This window comes from Natrix helvetica (genome assembly GCF_964273705.1).
Source record: "Natrix helvetica genome assembly, chromosome: 6".
Lineage (NCBI taxonomy): Eukaryota > Metazoa > Chordata > Lepidosauria > Squamata > Natricidae > Natrix > Natrix helvetica.
Genome location: NC_138553.1, coordinates 960,411 through 979,745, shown reverse-complemented (window position 1 = coordinate 979,745; position 19,335 = coordinate 960,411). Strand labels below are relative to the sequence as shown.

General features: G+C 49.7%; 1 protein-coding gene across 1 annotated transcript in view; it reads right to left on the bottom strand.

Moving 5' to 3' along the window:
• LOC309394511 (nucleoside diphosphate kinase 6-like) overlaps nt 1–19,335 on the bottom strand; it is a 435,625-nt gene that overhangs the window by 14,849 nt on the left and 401,441 nt on the right. The window lies entirely within an intron of this gene.

Here is a 19,335-nt window from a genome sequence, read left to right as displayed (position 1 = left end):
CACAATAGATCGGGGTATGATATGTAACCGAAACTCTTGGAACGCAGTTAGTCCTCGACCTATGACCACCACGGAGCCCAGAATTTATGTCGCTATAAGTCTCCTAAGTAAATTTAGTCCCATTTTACGACCCTTTTTCACCACGGTTGTTAAGTGAATCACTGCAGTTGTTAATGTTAGTAACCCACTTGGTAAGTGAATTTGGCTGCTCTGTGGACCTTGCTTGTTGGAGGTTTGTGAAAGGCACGATCCCAGGGACACTGCGTCCGTCGTAAATGCGAACCAGTTGCCAAGCGTCCAAATTTTGATCATGTGACCATGGGGATGCCGCAGCAGTCGTTAAGTGTGAAAAACCTTTTTTTCCTGGGTCATCATAACTTTGAACAGTCACTAAATGGACTGTTGTAAGTCGAGGACTACCTGTATTGTATCGACATTGGGAACAACATATCCCATTGGATCCGTTTGCACACATGATTAGGTCATCGAGATCCCCCTCAGACAACCCATCCCATTTAGGGTTCGTTTGGATCACTCTCAAAGGCCCCCAATCGTGTGGATGGGGTTGTATTTACTATAAAGGTAGGTAGCAAAGTCCTAGAGAGGTCCTGTAAAACGGGTCTCCAACCTTGCCAACTTTAAGACTTGTGGACTTCAACTCCCAGAATTCCTCAGGCCGTTTCCCCCAATCAAGTTGTATTTACCACAAGGTTAGGTTCCGAGGCAAAGTCCTAGAGAGGTCCTGTAAAACGGGTCTCCAACTTTGGTAAATTTAAGACTTGTGGACTTCAACTCCTAGAATTCCTCAGCCAGCTTTGGAGTTGATGTCCACAAGTTGCTAAGGTTGGAGACCCCTGCTGTAAAGGGAAGCCCTCTCTAGGAATTCCAACACGGTCATCTTTTCCTCAAATGGCCAGTCCCCAGTTCTTTGGGTTTCACAGTGTGTGACCATTAGGTGGAGAAAGACTTCATGGTCAGCTGTAATGGGCTAAAATGGCCGCTGTTTCAGAGCTTTGATTTGTGATAGCTGATCGTTAGGAAATTCCGGACCTCAGCAGGAAGGGAGGAGGGACTCGCCTAAGCAAAGGGCTCTTGGCCTTTTCGGGAATGAGGGATATTGTATGGCAGTAAAAAAAAAAAACCAACAATAACTAGCATGGGTAAGTGGTCTTTATTGAAAAGGCGGGCAAGGTGAAGCTTCCCACACCCCGATACAAGGGCTGGCCTCAGAGGTGGAGGAGGTTGATGCTTACTGGCGATCTGATCATTGGTAGCTGTGCCATCTTCAGTTCCAGCAGTTTTGCCCTTTGGTCAAGCTGACCAAGTCTACCTTTGGGTGGAGATCCTCCTGTGATCTTCACCCAAAGCCAACCTTGGTCAGGTCGACCCAAGTGAAAGAATGGATGCTTGACACGGGTAAAGCTGCTGGATCTGAAGATGGCACCGCTATCGGTGAATGGAGCGCCAGTAAGCATGTTGTGCTGCAAGGAAAGGTGCCAGCTGTGGCGTTGGCCACAGGGCTGATTGCACCGCCCAACTAGACTTGGCTGTGGATGCTGGGCAGAAGCACCTGCCAACTCTTCAATACCCATCAGCGGTCTTCAGATGGTTCTTCATGGCCAGATGGAAGGGACAGCAGCGAACCGGACCAACTCCGTGGTGACAACTTGACCAGGGGTGGATTCCGGCAGTCATTACTCCGGTTTGCTCGTGGGCGTGCATGCACACACTTGATGCATGCTGTGCGTGCATGCACAGTGCAATAAAAATTGTTCTGTGCATGTGCAGAAGCAAAAAACAAAATGGCAGCGCCCGGAGAACCAGTTCAGGGGCGTGGCAGGCCTGGGTCACTGCCAGTTCCAGTGATCCAGGCCACCAAACCACTACCGATTCAGCTGAACCAGTCCGAACCGGTAGGAACTCACCACTGCACTTGACCGATCCTTCCATGCTTCAGAGAGCTGAGCTGGGAAGTTGTACAAGATGTGCAAGAAATCTCATCCCAGCAGAGCAGTGGTGGGTTGCAGGCAGTACGCCCTAGTACAGGCGTACTAGAGGCTGCCCGGAGCACCTGATACCGTTCTGGTACGGTGCTCCGGAGGGCCCACCTGCCCGCCTGAGCTCCTTACCTGTCTTTTAAGGCTTCTGCGCACATGCATGGCGCATCCAGTGCCTGCGCAATGGTCCGTGGAGCAGCTGGAGCATCACGGAGGCTCGTGGAGGCGCTAAGGTGCATGTGCGCGCTGTGCGCATCCATGTGGATGACGCCGGGCCCGTTGGAACAGGATCCGGAACCCATCACTGCCGCAGAGCAATCAGACACGTCACTATTAAGTCCCTACAGAGTCACGGTGAGGACACCTTCATGATGCTGTACTGTTGTTGTGTGGACTAAACCTGTCCGGAGTTTTACACAAAGTGCAACAGGGACCCAACAGCCACTGATCAAGTGTGTAGAACTGAACAACCTTTACAGACGCCTTGGCAAACAGAAGGTCTCCGTGTCAGAAAGATGGGTTTAGAGAAGTGGGGGAGGTGGGAATGGGGAAAATGAAGAGCCTCGGACCAGAACAGGTACATTTTGTAAGTACATTTTGATATTTACATTTTGTAAACAATAAAACACATTGCCAAACATCTGTCACAAGAAAATCAGGGGGGAGGGGGGAACAGGATTTAAACTTACAGGTATATGGATTCCAATTCTTAGCCTTTGTAGAAGCTGATTTCCCTATTAAGGGCTGCCTGTGTGCACAACAAAGTATTAACACAACCCAATGCAACCTTGTCTTCTCCAGACTGCTGAGGTCCCAGGAAAAGATTAAATGCCATGGCCTCTTCATCCATTTTCGTGCAGCCTACAGGTCTTGCCCTGTCTGTGGTCACCACTCCCCTGCTTCAGAAGTCCCAGGCATGGGTGGAGCTTGACTCACCACCCCAAGCTGTGTAAAATCGCCCCGGAGGCCCAGCACGCGTGAGATTAGCAGAACCCTGAACAAAACTTTCATTCCTGGTTATGGTAAGTGTGCTGGCAGAGCTCCCCAGAGGAGGTTGCTGGCATTGCCAAGAGTTTTCAACTTCGGTGGCACACCTGTGTGCTAAAGGCACGTTGGGTTTCCTTCCAGTTTACCAGGACTCGTCAGGCAGGTCATCCTCCGGTGGGCTTTCCGACTCCTCCTCGGGAGAAGCCACATCGCTCTCCTTGACAAGTTCCAGGTTCGACAAATCGGGCCAGACCCACACGGCGTCTTTCAACTTCCTAATGATGTGCAAGAACTTCTGAATCACCCTCAAGAACCTTAGCACTATGTTGTCGGTATGGGAGATTTCAATGATGGGTAGAATTTTATGCTTAGTGGTAAGGTGGGATGAGGCCTCGGGGTTTTGGTGGTTCGGATGAACTTTGTGGTGAGGTTGCCTGGAGGTTTCATGTTGAGGTGTGGTTTTTGGGGAGGACGGAGATGTGGGCGGTGAGGTTGCAGGCGTGAGTGTTATGGATGGAAGGGGAGTTTCAGGCTCCAGTTTGGGTTCTGTGTGAAGGGTCTCAGTGTGAGTTGTGGCTTCTAATGTAGTTTGAAGTATGACTACAACATGCGCTGCAGTATCAGATTCCGGTTCTGACGTGGTTTGAGGAGAAGGTTGGGTCTCGGAGTGAGTCGGGGCATCCATTGTAGTTTGGGGTACAGTAACATCATGAGCTGTGGTTTCAGAATCTGGTTGAGATGTGGTTTGAGGAGAAGATTGGGTCTCGGAGTGAGTCGGGGCTTCTGATGTAGTTTGAGATATAGCCACAGGCTGAGTTGTGGCTTCAAGTTCTGGTTCAGACTCTGTTTGAGGAGATGGGTGAGATGGAGCATTGGATGTAGGTTGAGATGTGGTTATAGACTCATGTGTAGCTTCAAATTCTGGATTTGTTTCAGGAGAAGGCTGAGATTCAGTTTCAGATGTGGAGCCAACTTCTGTTGGAATTTCAGGCTCGGGAAGAGGTTCAGTTGTGTGTTGAGGTTCGGTGTGGAGAGTGGATTGAATGACATGTGTGAATGAAGATGTGCCTTCAGGCTTCAATGTAGAAGGAGGTTGAGTTGGAGTTTTGGATGCCAGCTCAGATACGATTTCAATTTCAAGTACAGGAGTGGTCTCAGGTTGAGCTGTGGATTCAGGTAGGACTTTGGCGTGAGGGGAAGATGAAGATGGCAGAGTCTGAGATGTTGCCTGACTTGAGGTCTCAGTCTTGGGTAAAGTTGGAGATGAAGGTTGAGGTGATGTTTGGATTGCAGATTGAATGATAGATGCAAGTGGAGATGTGACTTCAGGCTTCAATGTAGAAGGAGGTTGAGTTGGAGTTTTGGATGCCAGCTCAGATACGATTTCAATTTCAAGCAGAGGAGTGGTCTCAGGTTGAACTGTGGATTCATGTGGGGCTTCGTCATGAGGGAAAGATGAAAATGACAGGAGTACGGATGTTGCCTGACTTGAGGTCTCAGTCTTGGGTGAAGTTGGAGAAGAAGCTTGAGGTGATGTTTGGATTGCGGATTGAATGATAGATGCAAGTGGAGATGTGCCTTCAGGCTTCAATGTAGAAGGAGGTTGAGTTGGAGTTTTGGATGCCAGCTCAGATACGATTTCAATTTCAAGTACAGGACTGGTCTCAGGTTGAGCTGTGGATTCAGGTAGGACTTTGGCGTGAGGGGAAGATGAAGATGGCAGAGTCTGAGATGTTGCCTGACTTGAGGTGTCAGTCTTGGGTAAAGTTGGAGATGAAGGTTGAGGTGATGTTTGGAGTGTGGATTGAATGATAGATGCAAGTGGAGATGTGACCTCTGTCTTCAAGGTTGTTGGAAGTTGAGTTGGAGTTTTGGATGCCAGCTCAGATACGATTTCAATTTCAAGTACAGGAGTGGTCTCAGGTTGAGCTGTGGATTCAGGTAGGACTTTGGTGTGAGGGGAAGATGAAGTCTGAGATGTTGTATGGCTTGAGGTTTCAGTCTTGGGTGAAGTTGAAAATGAAGGTTGAGGTGATGTTTGGTGTGCGGATTGAACTATAGATCCAAGTAGAGATGTGGCTTTAGCCTTCGATGGAGATGGAGGTTGAGGTGGAGACTTGGATCCGGGCTCAGATATTATTTCAATGTGAAGTAGAGGAGTGTCCTTGGGTTGAACTGTGGATCCAGGCAGGACTTTGGCATGAGGGGAAGATGAAGGTGACAAGACCTGATATGTTGTATGAACTGGAGAAGAAGATGAAGGTCCTGCAGGAAGTGAAGTTGGTGCTTCGGTTGTTTCAAAGAGGATTTCAATTTGGAGTGTGTTTGGAGATTTGGTTTGGGGTTGGGTTGTGGGCTTCGATGGGACTTCAGAGGTGGACGGGGACAAAGGTTGTGTTTTAGGCCAAAGCAGAGGCTGCACAGTGGATGGAGGCCAGAAGAAGACCAAAGGCCGTCTCTGAGAAGTGGTTTGCAACAGAGTGGAGGGTTCAGTTGTGGGTTTGATGGCTTCGGGAGCTGAAGGGGAGCTCTTGGGAGAGGTTGGGTGGGGAGTTGACTCACTCTGGAGTGGGGCCTTGATTGTGGGAATGGGCATGGGGGTGGGAGGGGGCTGAGGCATTGGCCCCGCCAACTGCTTTATCCATGGGTAGAAGTGTTGTGTGTCGGTATAGACACCCGGCTTGTGCGCTTTCCCACAGCCCTGCCCCCAGCTGGTGAGTCCAATGATCCAGAAGGGTTGAGATCCATCTTCCTGACACATGAGTGGGCCACCACTGTCTCCCTGGAACAAAAGCACAGGTAGGAGGAGGGAGGCGTGTGGGTCGGTCTCAGGCTCCAAACCCAACAAGGACACACCCAAAGGAGGAAGACGAGTATGGTGGGCGGTGAGTTAAGGGAATCCCCATCTCCCCAGGCATACAAAGAGATAAAAGAGGCAGACTTTGGATGGACATGGAAGAGGGAGCTCATAATACAGGCAGTCCAGGGCTTACAAGAGTTCATTTAGTGACCATTCAGAGTTACAACGGCACTGAAAAATGTGACTTAGGATCATTTTTCACAGTTACAACCATTGCAGTATCCCCGTATTGTAGTGAACAACCGTTTGTCCAGGATGGTAGAAGGACTCCTGCCTTTGGCAAGGGTTGGACTAGAGGACCTCCAAGTTCCCTTCCAGGCCTGGGAGTCTAGGATTACAGGGAGTCCTCCGGTTCGCTCAGGGGTGCGCCGCACTTGTGCATGCTTGATGCGTGCTGTGTGCACATGTGCAATACAACTAGGATTGATCTGCGCATGCACAGAAGCAGAAAACGAGACTGGGATAACCGGTTCGGGGGCGTGGCAGGCCTGAGTCACTGCCAGTTCCAGCAACCCAGGCTGCCAATCTACTACCAGTTCAGCCGAACTGGTCCAAACTGGTAGGAACCCACCACTGGTGCTGACATTGGGATCTCTCTAGATTTTGCTTTTGCAGTTCCCAGTTCTAAAAAGGCAAATCAGGAGGCCAGTACAAAAATTAAAAAACCCTTATTAGATGTGTAAGTTAAGAGAAAGAGGAGCCAACATGCAGAATAGGAAAGGTGCGTGGGAAAACTTGGGAAATGCACACAGGTACATGCAAGAGGCCAATATAGGGGAAGGAGTGGCAGGATCCAGGGGTGATGTTAAAGGAGGGATCAGCCCAGAATCAACACCTAGCCACAAACAAATCAAGTGCAACCCCCCTGGAATCCCGTTGACCGTTATCTAAGTCCTAGCAGGTGTTGCCCACTAGTAGAGAAGAACGGAATAACAGAGTTGCAAGGGGCCTTGGAGATCTTCTAGTCCAGCCCTCTGCTCCAGCAGGGGACCCTAGACCATTCCAGACAAGTGGCTGTCCAATCTCTTTTTAAAGGCTTCCAGTCTAGGATCAAAGATGTTTTTCTAAAGGCAATTGGACTTTCTGGGAGTTGTTGCCTTTTCCTTTCCTTGAAAATGCTTCATGTCTCATCCAAGAAGCTCCGAAGAACTGAAGAACCTCTCCAGAATGAAGACCTTCTCTGGAACTGAAGAAGCTCCTTGGATGAGAAACAAAACATGTTCAAGAGGGGGAAAAAACCCCATGAAAGTCCAGTTGCCTTTTGGAAAAGCACCTTTGGGACAACCATGGCCTGGATGATGGAGGACCTCCATAGATACATGAAGCGTGGTTGCCTCTTGCTATAGGAAGACCTGGTGCCTTCTTCAACCTGGTGCCCCATATTGGGGTGTCAACTGTGATGGCCCCACAGCCCTCCAGGACTGAACTGTGGACCCAGAAGGACCGTGTAAGGGAAGGGGGTGCGATGTATTCCCAGGCATCATTTGGGGGGCCAACATGGCTAGTAGATCTTGAAATCCAACATGCCTTGGATTTCAAGATCTAGAATAGAATAGAGCTGGAGGGGATCTTGGAGGTCTTCTAATCCAGCCCCTTGCTCAAGCAGGAGAACCTTGACCACTTCAGGCGAGATCTACCAAGCGGGTGTTCCCCGTGGGGGGGGGGCTTTACCTGGCAGATGTCAGCCCCTCCTTCCTCGTAGCCTGCGCAGAGTGTGTGCTCCTCAATGGCCCCGTTGTACCAGCCGCTGCTGTTGCACTGAGCCAGGGAGAAGCGATTGACCCTCACTTCGTGCATGACGTCCGAGACTTCCCTGGCTGCTGAAACGGAAGGCAGCTGCTTAACAGATGCAGCCCCACTTTCCCCTTCCTTCCAGGGGGCTTTCAGCCCTGGGCCTTCTTGGGGAGAACAGCGGGGTTTGGGCACTGGTGACCCCCAAGAGATTTAAGGGCAGAGTCTCCCAGGCTTTCCTAAGTGGCCTTGAAGAGGGGAGCCTCCTTGAGGCCGGGAGGAGGGAGAAGAGAAGAAAAGGAAGGAAGGGAAAATGGGAGAGGAAATCAAAAGAAGACAATGAAAAGATGAGAAAAAAATCAAGGATTTGAATGGCCAGAGGAGACGGGACAGAAGAGAGGAGAGGAGAGCTTTGTTGCATTGTCTCAGAGAGGAGAGGAGAGGAGAGGGAGGGAGGGAGGGAGGGAGGGGAAGAGAGAAGGAGAGAAGAAGGGAGAGAAGAGGCAGCACTGACAAAACCCCAAATGGTTCCAAGCATATGATGATGGTGGTGGTGATGGTGATGATGCATAAGAAGTTGGCAAACTGCAAAGAAATTATTTGCAGGAATGAGTTTTTGTTCCACCAAGATACACATGGACGGTACACAGCATCTGGGAAGGGGTGTGTGTGTGTGTGGCAGCCATGTTGTGAGTGCAGACAACTCTCACTCTGAACTTCTGAAAGAGCTCCAGATTCCACAACCAGTTAGTATATCACGGAACGGCATTTCAATCCCACCCAGCCACACCCTCAACACCCAGCAGGAAAACGCCGAGTGTGAAGCAACAGAGGAGCCGCCAAGGGCCCCCAACGACAGATGTGGCGGTGGAGAGCGAAGGAAGACCTTTCCTGGGGCTGGGCTTCTAAGGCCAGGGGACACACAGGAGGGACCCTCACCAGCTTTTCCCAGGATGCCCCAGCCGCTGATGTAGCAGTGGTTGAGGAGAGAGACGGTGACCGTCATGTCCGGCAGGCAAGCTGGCTGGATGTAGTCGCTGCATTTCACCGGCTGGTCCAGCTCCATCAGAGCGATGTCACTGGTCTCCGTGCTCCTCTGGTAGTCCTCGTGGATGACTATCCGCTTGATGTAGCGCACGTGGACCTCGGAGCCGAGTGCGGAAAGCTTCCATGCGCCAATCACCGCACGCCAGTGCGGAAGGTCCCTGAGGAGAGACGGAGGGTCAGCCCTTTCAGGCACCTGGACAGCTATGTCCCAAAGGGGCTTTATTTTCTTTTCCAAAAGGCAACTGGGTTTCTTGTTTTCCCTTGAAGGCTGTTTCCTTTGAGCCAACCGCTCAAGTAAGAATCCACACCCACCGTTTTGGCGTTCCGAAAAGGCCGAAGACCCAACTCTGGCAACGGGTTGGGGGCCCCAACAGGAACACGTCTTTCTGGAGCTGGTTAATGGACCAAGGTAGGATCCCACCTTTCCATCTTTGTCATTTGTCCTCTTCCTCTTTGGGCAGCCCCTCAAAAATTAGAAGATGTCCATCATGTTCCCCCTAGTCCTTCTCTTCGTTAAACTAGACACACCCAATTCCTGCAACTGTTCTTCATAGGTCTTTGCCTCCGGCCCCCTAATATTTCCCTACCCTAGGACTCCATATGAAGCCCATCCCTCTGGGGGATCCTCCCCCTTCTGACACTTGGTGCCGCCCACCGCGTGGGAAGGTCTCACCTTTTGTTCAAGAAGCAGTGGGCCGCCGTGAGAATCCACCGGCCAGAAACGAGGGAGCCTCCACAGCTGTGCTTGTGTCCTGTTATCGTGGGGAGCTGCAAACTGACGACCCAAGGCCACGCCCCAGGCTGGGAATCGGCTCCGCCCACCACCTGCTCACTTCGCCCATGTGTGGGCACTAAGGGGTGTCTTCCACAAACACTGGATGGAGAAACAAGCATTGATCCCTGACTAGCCGCTGGATGGTGACTGTCCGCTCATGTGCCCTCCACTCTCTGCAGCTAATAGCAAGGGCACCTAGACTTCTACACCACTTCACAGGCCTCTCTAAGCAGTTTACAAAGTCAGTTTGTTGCCCCCAACAATCTGGGTCCTTGTTTTACCAGCATTGGAAGGATGGAAGGCCGAGTCAACCTTGGAGCTGCTCAGAATTGAACCGAAACTGGCAATGGGCAGAATTAGCCTACAATGCTACATTCTAACCACTGTGCCATGCCTTCCCTCCCTCCCTTCCTTCCTCCCTTCACACTTAGCAATAGCCCTTAGACTTATATACCACTTCACAGTGCTTGACAGACCTCTCTAAGCTGTCTACACAGTCAGCCTCATGCCCCCCCCCCCCAACAATCAGTCAGTCAGCCTCTTGCCCCCCACCCCGACCTCGGAAGGATGGAAGGCTGAATCAATCTTGAGCTGGTCAGGATTGAACCGGAGTCAGCAGAATTAGCCTGCAGTACTGCATTCCAACCACTGAACAACCACAGCTGTATAACCCTACCCGTGCTAGCCAAGGTGGTGCTTGTCCCCACGTGTCCTCCTTTCTTCTCCCCAGCACCTGGTCTCCTTGGAAGCCTCACTCCAAGGGCTGCCTCTTGGAACTCTCTCTGAATGGGGCCCATCCCTCCTGCCCCCTTCTTCTCACTTACTTACTCGCAAGTATCAACTATGGTTTGAGTGGGCCAGACGGTAGCCAGAATCTGGAGTGGGAGCAGAATGCATCTCATCCTCTTGATGGCTCCAGAGGCTCCTCTGATTGCCACGTTCTCCCACCGGCCGTGACGTCACAAGCGTACCCAGCCCGATTGCAGCCAATCAGCACCCAGGCAGTATGACCTCACACGGAACACGCCAGCTCCAAGCCAGCATTGGTCTCCTTCCAAAAGCCTTGGAACATCTGGCCCAGATGATGGTGGAGACAAAGCCACGTCATTGGAGGACATAGCTAGCCACGATCTGGCCAGCATTTGGGGAGGAGAAGCACCTATCATTCATGGTCCTCCCTCTGTGGGCAGCAGGACAGAAATGGAGGGGGGACAAATATATGTGTCCCAGGATAATATTACAGGATCCAGTCTGGATCTGTCACCAGAACCAGAGGTTTACTCTCCCGAGCTCTTGGACTCAAGCTAGAACCCATCCTAAAGGAACTTCTCTTTTCCGGAATATGTTCTTTGGCCTATACCTTGAGTCATATATATGTGGGGCCTTCCTATTGGTTGATTGGTGTGTTGATGGTTACTGATTGGCTGCTGTTTCGTGCTGTCAAGCCCTCATCTCCTAAGTACCCGGTCAGCTGATGGTAAATCAGCACTCCTGTGGACTGACGAGGGTCCCGTTTCCCAGACTTCAATCACTTCCCTTGCTGTTTTTGTACCTGCTCGGCCAACAATCTTAGTAGCTGTGAAATTGAAAGTATGTCCTTGTTTACTGAGAAGGATGTTTATTTATTTGTTTAAGCATCTACAGAGGCCATGCCATCACTGATAAACAAATTTATTTTAAATAAAGCATTGCTCACTTCCTTTATACCGTAGCCTTATGTGAAACTTTAAAAGACCTGGGTTTTCTCACAATCTCTGGGAGAAGATTAGATGGCATGTTAGCCCAACTGGTGTCAGGTTTTTGTTGTTTTGAAAGTTTTAGGTTTTAACTGGTTGTTGTTTTTATGTTTTAAAAAATGATTTTATGTCATTTAATCTTTGGAGGAAAGGAAAGGAAATGAGAAAGGAAGGAAGGAAGGAAGGAAGGAAGGAAGGAAGGAAGGAAGGAAGGAAGGAAGGAAGGAAGGAAGGAAGGAAGGAAGGAAGGAAGGAAGGAACCAGAATTCCCCAGCCAGTATGACAACTTCAAAACCAGGAAGTTCTCAACCTTGGCAACCTGAAGATGCCCAGAATTCTCCAGCCAGCATTGAAACATATGGATTCTTCCCTCTATTTCTAGAAATCCCATCTGTGTGTCATAGATATGGCTTCAGTATTGGCTGGCTGGGGAATTCTGGGAGTTGAAGTCTGCACATCTTCAAATTGACAAAGTTGAGAAATGGGGATCTCCCACACCAGGGAAACAGTGCCGTGCTCGGTATTTCTCCAAACAGTATTCATAACTGGCCCTTCCTTTAACATCAGTTTTTTAAAAAATAGGCTCTTCAGCCAAAAAAAATAACTTTATGGAAATATTCTTCCTTTCTCGGTAGATCTCTGCAATCTCTGGCCAGGGTAGAGAACTCCTCTTCAACGCCAGCTGCACCATGGATAGCATTGATCCTGCCCGGTGAAGCATCTTAGCGTTCCTACCATGAAATAAACAAGAGACCTTTTCTGGAAGGAAGCACTTTATTTGGGATGTGTTTTTACAGGAGAACACCTGCCAGAATTCATGGGAGCTCAGCCAGCCAAGGTGACGGTGTGAAGCCAAGGGATTTCTGGTGAAGCGCTTCTCCTTCCAGAAATGGGAGTCCAGGCTGGGTAGATGTTCCCCAGAACATCGGCTCCTGGGCCCTGAAATCGGCCATTTGCCTGGGGATCATCTTGGGCTCATGAAGAAAGTTGGTAGCCGTGTTCCTGAGCCTTCCAAAATCTAGCCGGTGTGTGGAGCTTGGGCCAGGAGCTGGGTGCCAGCCCTGTTTCCAATGGCGCATTTATAAAAGTGGCTTCAGAAATCTGATAAATGATAAAACAAGGGGCAAATGAAAAAGAGGACGCAGGTGGTCAGAAATTCAGGGGCTGGGTGGTAGGGATTGTTACACCAGAAGGACACTGGTCGTGGCTGCTTCATCTGGGCCAGGATGAGATGGAAGTCCCTGCCATCCCTAAAGTTTGGGCCTATTCCAGTATTTAGGCCCAGGCCTCGACCAGTGAAAATATGTGGTGTGAGGAACAGCTGTGAACTTTCTCCGCCTATAGATTATGTTGGGCCCCTTGCCCCACCCATAGAAGGCGGTAGTGGGAGGGGGCCACTGGGTTGACTTCGGGTAGAAGGTGAAGGGTGCAAATGTCCTGGGGGGGCCCGTGTACCAGGGCCAGGTGGTGCGTCTGACTGGTGGTCTCCAATGGCGCGTTGGAAGGCTGTATGTGTTGGCTTCGGGGAAGTACCCAACTAGCATCCCGTTGACCTTTTTGTAAATGGGGTCGAGGTAATAGACTCCCGTGAAACGGCTGGGGGGTGGAGGGCTGGGGGTGCGGGGGGTGGTTGGTCTGAATGGAGGAGTAAGACCGGAGGCTGGGGGGTTGGCCAGGATCTCCTTGATCCAGCTGAGGAAGGACTGGGTGGAGGTGAAGACTCCCGGCGCTTTGCCACTAGAGCAGCCGGTGCCCCAGCTGTTGAGACCGATCAGCCAGTAGCGCTCGGTATGGGACTCCCTGCACATCAGGGGGCCACCGCCATCGCCCTGCAGGAAAGAGGAAGAAGACACATTGGGTGATGACCCCAGGCACGACACAGAGATAACACAGGCAGCTGGAAGGTCAAAATTGTTCCAAATTTCCCCAAATGCTCCCACATTTCTGGCAAGTCCCAGAGCAAAGTGATCACACACACACACACACACACACACACACACACACACCTCAAGCAGCCTCTGGCTGTATAGTCCAGCCCAACGCTGTGAGCACCATGGCTGCAAAGCAAAACATCCAGAAAGAATGCAAGGACTCTTGGGAAATTCAAATGTTGGCACTCAACACCTCAGGAATTCAGTGTTTATGCCCGACAAATGCCTCTCCCCACAGCATCTCCTTATGTCTCAGTCCCCATGTGTGCCGTGTAAAGAGGGGCGGGGTGCTCTCCTCCCGAGTAGTCTGATCAGCCTGCGCTGTTCTCTCCTTCTCTCCACTCTCCATGCTCTTGGATCAGGAGGGGGCTGTCCTTGCTCCTCGCCTGAGCTCTGTCTCTCATGTTCACTGCTTAGCCTCTCTTGGTCATCCTTTCCACCCCTTCCTCCCTGCCTACAAGCCGCCCCAATGCTGAAAGGCCCTGGCCTGACTGGCCCTGCTCCTCCCCATTTTCCTCCCAAGCCAACAAAGCCACCCCCTCGGATCTCCATCTGCTCCAGTTCTGACTCGTCTTCCTCCACGATTCAAGCTCTGAGGGGGGCATGTAGCATCACTTTGTCCACATGCATGCAACAGCCCAAGGCTGGAGTCTCAGCAAACACTTTTCTACCGCTTTAGAATTCCTTATAAACAATGGATAAACAGCTGCCCAATTTAATGGAGTTAGCAGAGACGGATAGCTTGGCTGCCTCCTGGTGATCACCCATTTGTGACCTCCTGCCAGCTTCCCTCTTAACTTTGTTGTTGGCAATCCAGTTTGCAAATAGTGATCCCATGACCATGGGATCCTGCTGGTGTCATAATTGGGAGTCAATTGCCAAGCACCTGAATTGTGATCTCACGATCCCAGGGATGCTCTGATGGTCGCAGCCATGAGGACCATCATAAGTCCCCTTCTTGCCTCCATCACCCAGGTCAGGGTTGTCCCAAAGATGCTTTTTTTCCCCAAAGGGCAACTGGACTTCCTTGGTTTTTTATTTGAAGACATTTTCCTTCTCATCAAAGAAGCTTCTTCGGTTCTAGATGAAGAACTAAGAACTGAAGTTAGAACTGAAGAAGCTTCTTAGATGAGAAGCGAAACCTTTTCAAACAAAAAAAAAACAACCCAAGCCTTTTTGGTAAAAGCATCTTTGGAAAAGTGTCCTAGTTCAGCACCGTCATAATTTCTTTTTTTTATATAAAGAGTTTTATTATTTTTCAGTTACATAAATAAACATTCCATCTTTCCTTGTTCAGCGTGTTGCCTGGGTACAAACCTCTCTGTGCAACATCGTACCTCTTTTGCCACATCTTTCACATTCACATTAACGTTATTTCCCTAAGTTTAGTATTATAATATATTGAGCATTTAAACATTATGAAACTCTCCATTTTTCTCCTTACTATCTTTTAGTAATAATATCATATCAACATTAAACATAATTATTCTCATTATACACATACTAACAGTTTCATCTTATTTAAATACAATAATACAATACAATGCAATACAATAGTAGAGTTGGAAGGGACCTTGGAGGTCTTCTAGTCCAACCCCCTACCTAGGCAGGAAACCCTATACCGTTTCAGACAAATAGATATCCAACATCTTCTTAAAGACTTCCAGTGTTGGGGCATTCACAACTTCTGGAGGAGGCAAGCTGTTCCACTGATTCATTGTTCTAACTGTCAGGAAGTTTCTCCTCAGTTCTAAGTTGCTTCTCTCCTTGATTAGTTTCCACCCATTGCTTCTTGTTCTACCCTCAGGTGCCTTGGAGAATAGTTTGACTCCCTCTTCTTTGTGGCAACCTCTGAGATATTGGAACATTGCTATCATGTCTCCCCTAGTCCTTCTTTCTATTAAACTAGACATACCCTGTTCCTGCAACCGTTCTTCATATGTTTTAGTCTCCAGTCCCCTAATCATCTTTGTTGCTCTTCTCTGCACTCTTTCCAGAGTCTCCACATCTTTTTTGCATCGTGGCGACCAGAACTGAATGCCGTATTCCAAGTGTGGCCTTACCAAGGCCTTATAAAGTGGTATTAACACTTCACGTGATCTTGATTCTATCCCTCTGTTGATGCAGCCTAGAACTGTGTTGGCTTTTTTGGCAGCTGCTGCACACTGCTGGCTCATATTTAAATGGTCATCCACTAGGACTCCAAGATCCCTTTCACAGTTACTACTATTGAGCACTGTACCACCTATACTGTACCTGTGCATTCCGTTTTTGTTGCCTAAATGTAGAACCTTACTCTTTTCATCATTGAATTTCATTTTATTAGATAGTGCCCAATGTTCAAGTTTGTCAAGATCCTTCTGTATCTTAAGCCTGTCTTCTGGAGTGTTGGCTATTCCTGCCAGCTTGGTGTCATCTGCAAATTTGATGAGTTCCCCATTTATTCCCTCCTCCTCATATCCCTATCTAAGTGTATTATCTACTTACTTTTTAGTTTTCTTCATTTCCAAACTCCTTTTTTATTCTCCAACCATTGGCAAAAGACGTCTCAAATCATATAATATTCAGTTTGCTCTTTCTACTTAATTGCTAATGTTAATCTGTTCATTTCTGCACATTCTAAGTACACCATCGTAACTTCTAATGATCGCTGAACAAGCAGTCCTTAAATGAGGACTGCCTGTGGTTCTTCTCTGTGACTCCTCTCGAACCTTGGAGAAGGCCAGGAGAGAGAGCCTGAAGATCCGATGGATCCGATGGAAGGAGATCCCTGCCCTGGGTGTACTTACCTTGCAGCTGCCCTTGGTGGGATCGTCAGAGGCGGCACACAGGTGTTCCTCTCGGATGAGTGTGGAATACTGCTCAGAGTTGTTGCACGCATCCTTGGCTATCAGCGACACTTCGGTCTCTTGCAGGATATCCGAATATTGAGCCCACTCTGTGAACAGAAGAGAGGACTGTATCACCCCACACAGAGGTGAAATCCAGCCGGTTCTGACCAGTTCTGGAGAACCGGTAGCGGAAATTTTGAGTAGTTTGGAGAACCGGCAAATCCCACCTCTGGCTGGCCACGCCCCCATCTATTCTCTGCCTCCCGAGTCCCAGCTGATCAGGAGGGAATGGGGATTTTGCAGTATCCCTCCCCTGCCACGGCCACCAAGCCACGCCCACAGAAATGGTAGCAAAAACATTTGAACTTCACCCCTGACCCCATCACTATCCCCTTCCTGGCCAGGGACCCCTTCCCATCAGCCTGGCCTCAGCAGAGGTCTTGACCCCCAGCTTCAGGTGGGCCAAACAGAAGGGCTGAGAGCCATTATGGAACGTCCCTCCGCTTGTACAGGAGTCCTCGATTTATGACCACAATTGTGGCCAACATTTCTGTTGCTAAGTGAGACATTTGTAAAGTGAATTTTGCCCCATTTTATCAGCTTTCTTGCCACAGTTGGTAAGTGAATCCCTGCAATTTTTAAGTTCGTCACACGGTTGTTGAGCGAATCCGACCTCCCCACTGACTTTGCTTGTCAGAAGGTCACAGAAGGGGATCATGTGACATGCACACACCAGGACTCTGCGACCGTCATAAATACAAGTCAGTTGCCAAGTGTTTGAATTTTGATCACATGACCACGGGGATGCTACAACGATCCTAAGTGTGAAAAATGGTCATCAGTCACTTTTTGCAGTGCTGTCGTAACTTTGAAGGGTCACTGAATGAACTGTTGTAAATCGAGGACTACCTGTGTTGTGATTACGCTCCCATAACACCATGGACCTTGTTACTGAATTAAGTCCTTCACTGGTTTCACACCATGCACCAAATCCTCAACTAACAAAGTTGGATTCACACAACAACCTAACCCTCTCTCTGGTTTAAATTAACCAAGTTGCACTGCACAACCATTTCACTGGGTTAAGGCTCCTGCCTTGAGTAGAGAGTTGGACTAGATGATCTCCAAGGTCCCTTCCAGCCCTGGGATTCTATTCTATTTCTAATTCTGTTTCTATTTTTAAGTTTAGAACGGGGTGTGGATGGCACCACTAACTCTGAAAGCTAGGGAGGGCAGCCAGGGGGACCATCGTTTTGGGTTTCCCCCAGTTCTTAGTCCTGCTCCTCAAAAGAATGCACTGAAATGTCAAGCTCAGCTCACCTCTGTCCATGCAAGAGAAGCTTTTTAAAGAAAAATATTGTTTTGGGCTCACTCTAGATCAGCTTCTGCCAATCTCTGAGCATGGCAGGCAGAGCCCGTGCCCCAAAGCAATGCCACACCCTTAAGGAGATGCAAGCAAAGGTTCCTGAGGACAGGACTGGCCAAACTCTGAGTCAGCCGTAGGACCATGTTCTCCTTCCTGCCCTCACTAGGACCAAGGATGCTATCAGAGAGAAGCAGGGAGTTTCTTAAGGGATGCAGAAGACCCATTGTTCCTCTCCCTGCTTCCCTTCAGTGCTCAACCTCAGCACCTCGTAGCTTTTAATACTTCCCAAAAGGCTGGTGGGATGCCTTCAAGAGCTCCTGGCCAATGACTCTCAGGCTTCCCTCCAAGGGGCTGGGGGTGCCTAGAGCCCCAATGCTCACAGGAATAGGGCTAAGAGGTGGGGTGGGATTTATGTATCCATTTATTTAGTTTTTGGAGGCTCTCACTCTTATTGATCACGATGCCCCAGCCGCAGATGTAGCAGTGTCTGAGCGAGTCTACGTCCAGATCTTCCTCCGGCAAGCAGGCGGGCTGGACATAATCGTTGCAAACCACGGGCTTGTCCAGCTCTATCAAGGCGATGTTATTCAGGTGCTTGTCATGGTCGAAGCGTTTGTGGTCCACCAGTCTCTTGATGATACGGTTCTGGGCATCCGGCCCAGGTTTGGAGCGCTGGGTGGCCCCGATCTGCACTCTGAAATACTCCACTTTCAGGTACCTTTCAGGGTGAAAAGGGGAGAGAGGAGATCCCGTTAGAGAAGACAAGGTCGGATTTGAAGAGGTCCAATGATGTCTTGGAACGGCCGGGATCCTCACCTCCCCGTAAAAGTCCCCACAGGAGCCTTTGCAGTTTAGGAAACTTGGGATGCCAAAAGGGGAGGAGGAGGAACAGTGGAGAACTCCAGGCTCACCTGAAAGAAGGACCCAATCATCTACCTGGCAAGGGGATCATGTAGCCTCTCATTCATTACCTGCTGGGTGAAAGAAGCCCTGAAGGAAGTCTTCGTGTGCTTCTTTCTAAGTTTATTTCTTAGGCTGAGGGGAGTGGGTGACAAGCATAAGCCCCTACAGCAGCCGAATAACAGAAGGGGGCGGGGGAGTCAGGGCCAACATCAAGGCAACCTGAGAGCTCCGAGGGGAAAGAGGGAATGGAGCCATCAGAGAGAGAGACAGAAGCAGAGCACGGGCCGTCTATCAGTCCTCTGATGGAGAGTCAACAGCCCCCAGGTCTGGAGGTGGCTGATGAGGAAGAGGAGGGACAGCTGGGTCCAGTGCATGATGCATGGATATGCAGATGGCAGAGGAGAGGAGAGCAGTGGAAATCTATGGGCTGGTTCTTGGGACGGAAGAGCCACCGCTGCTAGCGAAGCCCCACCCTCGCTCTGGGGATCAAAGGCAAGAGGTGGAGATGAATAGGTGTGGCAGACAACTATTCGTCTCCCGGCCCGCCAGACTTGTTAGCCTGCGGTGAGAGAGAGAGGGAGGGAGAGAGAGGGAGAGAGAGGGAGAGAGAGGGAGACTGTCTGCTGGCGTTCCTAATAAACAGAACATTTATTTAACTGCAGAGGGTTTTCCGTGTTTGGGAGCCGGGTCAGAACAGTGAGAAAGCCCCCAAACTCAAGAGAAGCCAAAGAGTTTCAGCCTCCTCCCCCCCCCCCACCTCCCTCCCCCCCCCAGCAAATCAAGCAATAATAATGGTGAGCCTCGGTTGCCAAAAGGGAAATCATGAAAGGACCTATGGCAGAAGACTTCCAGGGTCCCTTCCAACCATATTATTCTCTGTTCTAACTGAAATGGAATCTTCTAGAGGCATTTCTGGATTTCTGTGGCTTACTCTTCTCTAGAAACATGCCATGTTCCTACACTACTTCCTTTTGGGGGAGACCCCTTAGGATGCTCTGAGTGGAATCTAGTTTGAAGTTGGAAGAATGCAATTTTTTAGTAATGGTTGGACTACGATAACCATGCTTCTGGTGCTGAATGCTTAGAATGGGGGCATCCAGAGATCAAGCTTGGTCACCATGCTTCTTCCAGCAGTGAAGTAATCTGGAATGGTGGCATCCAGAAATCATTA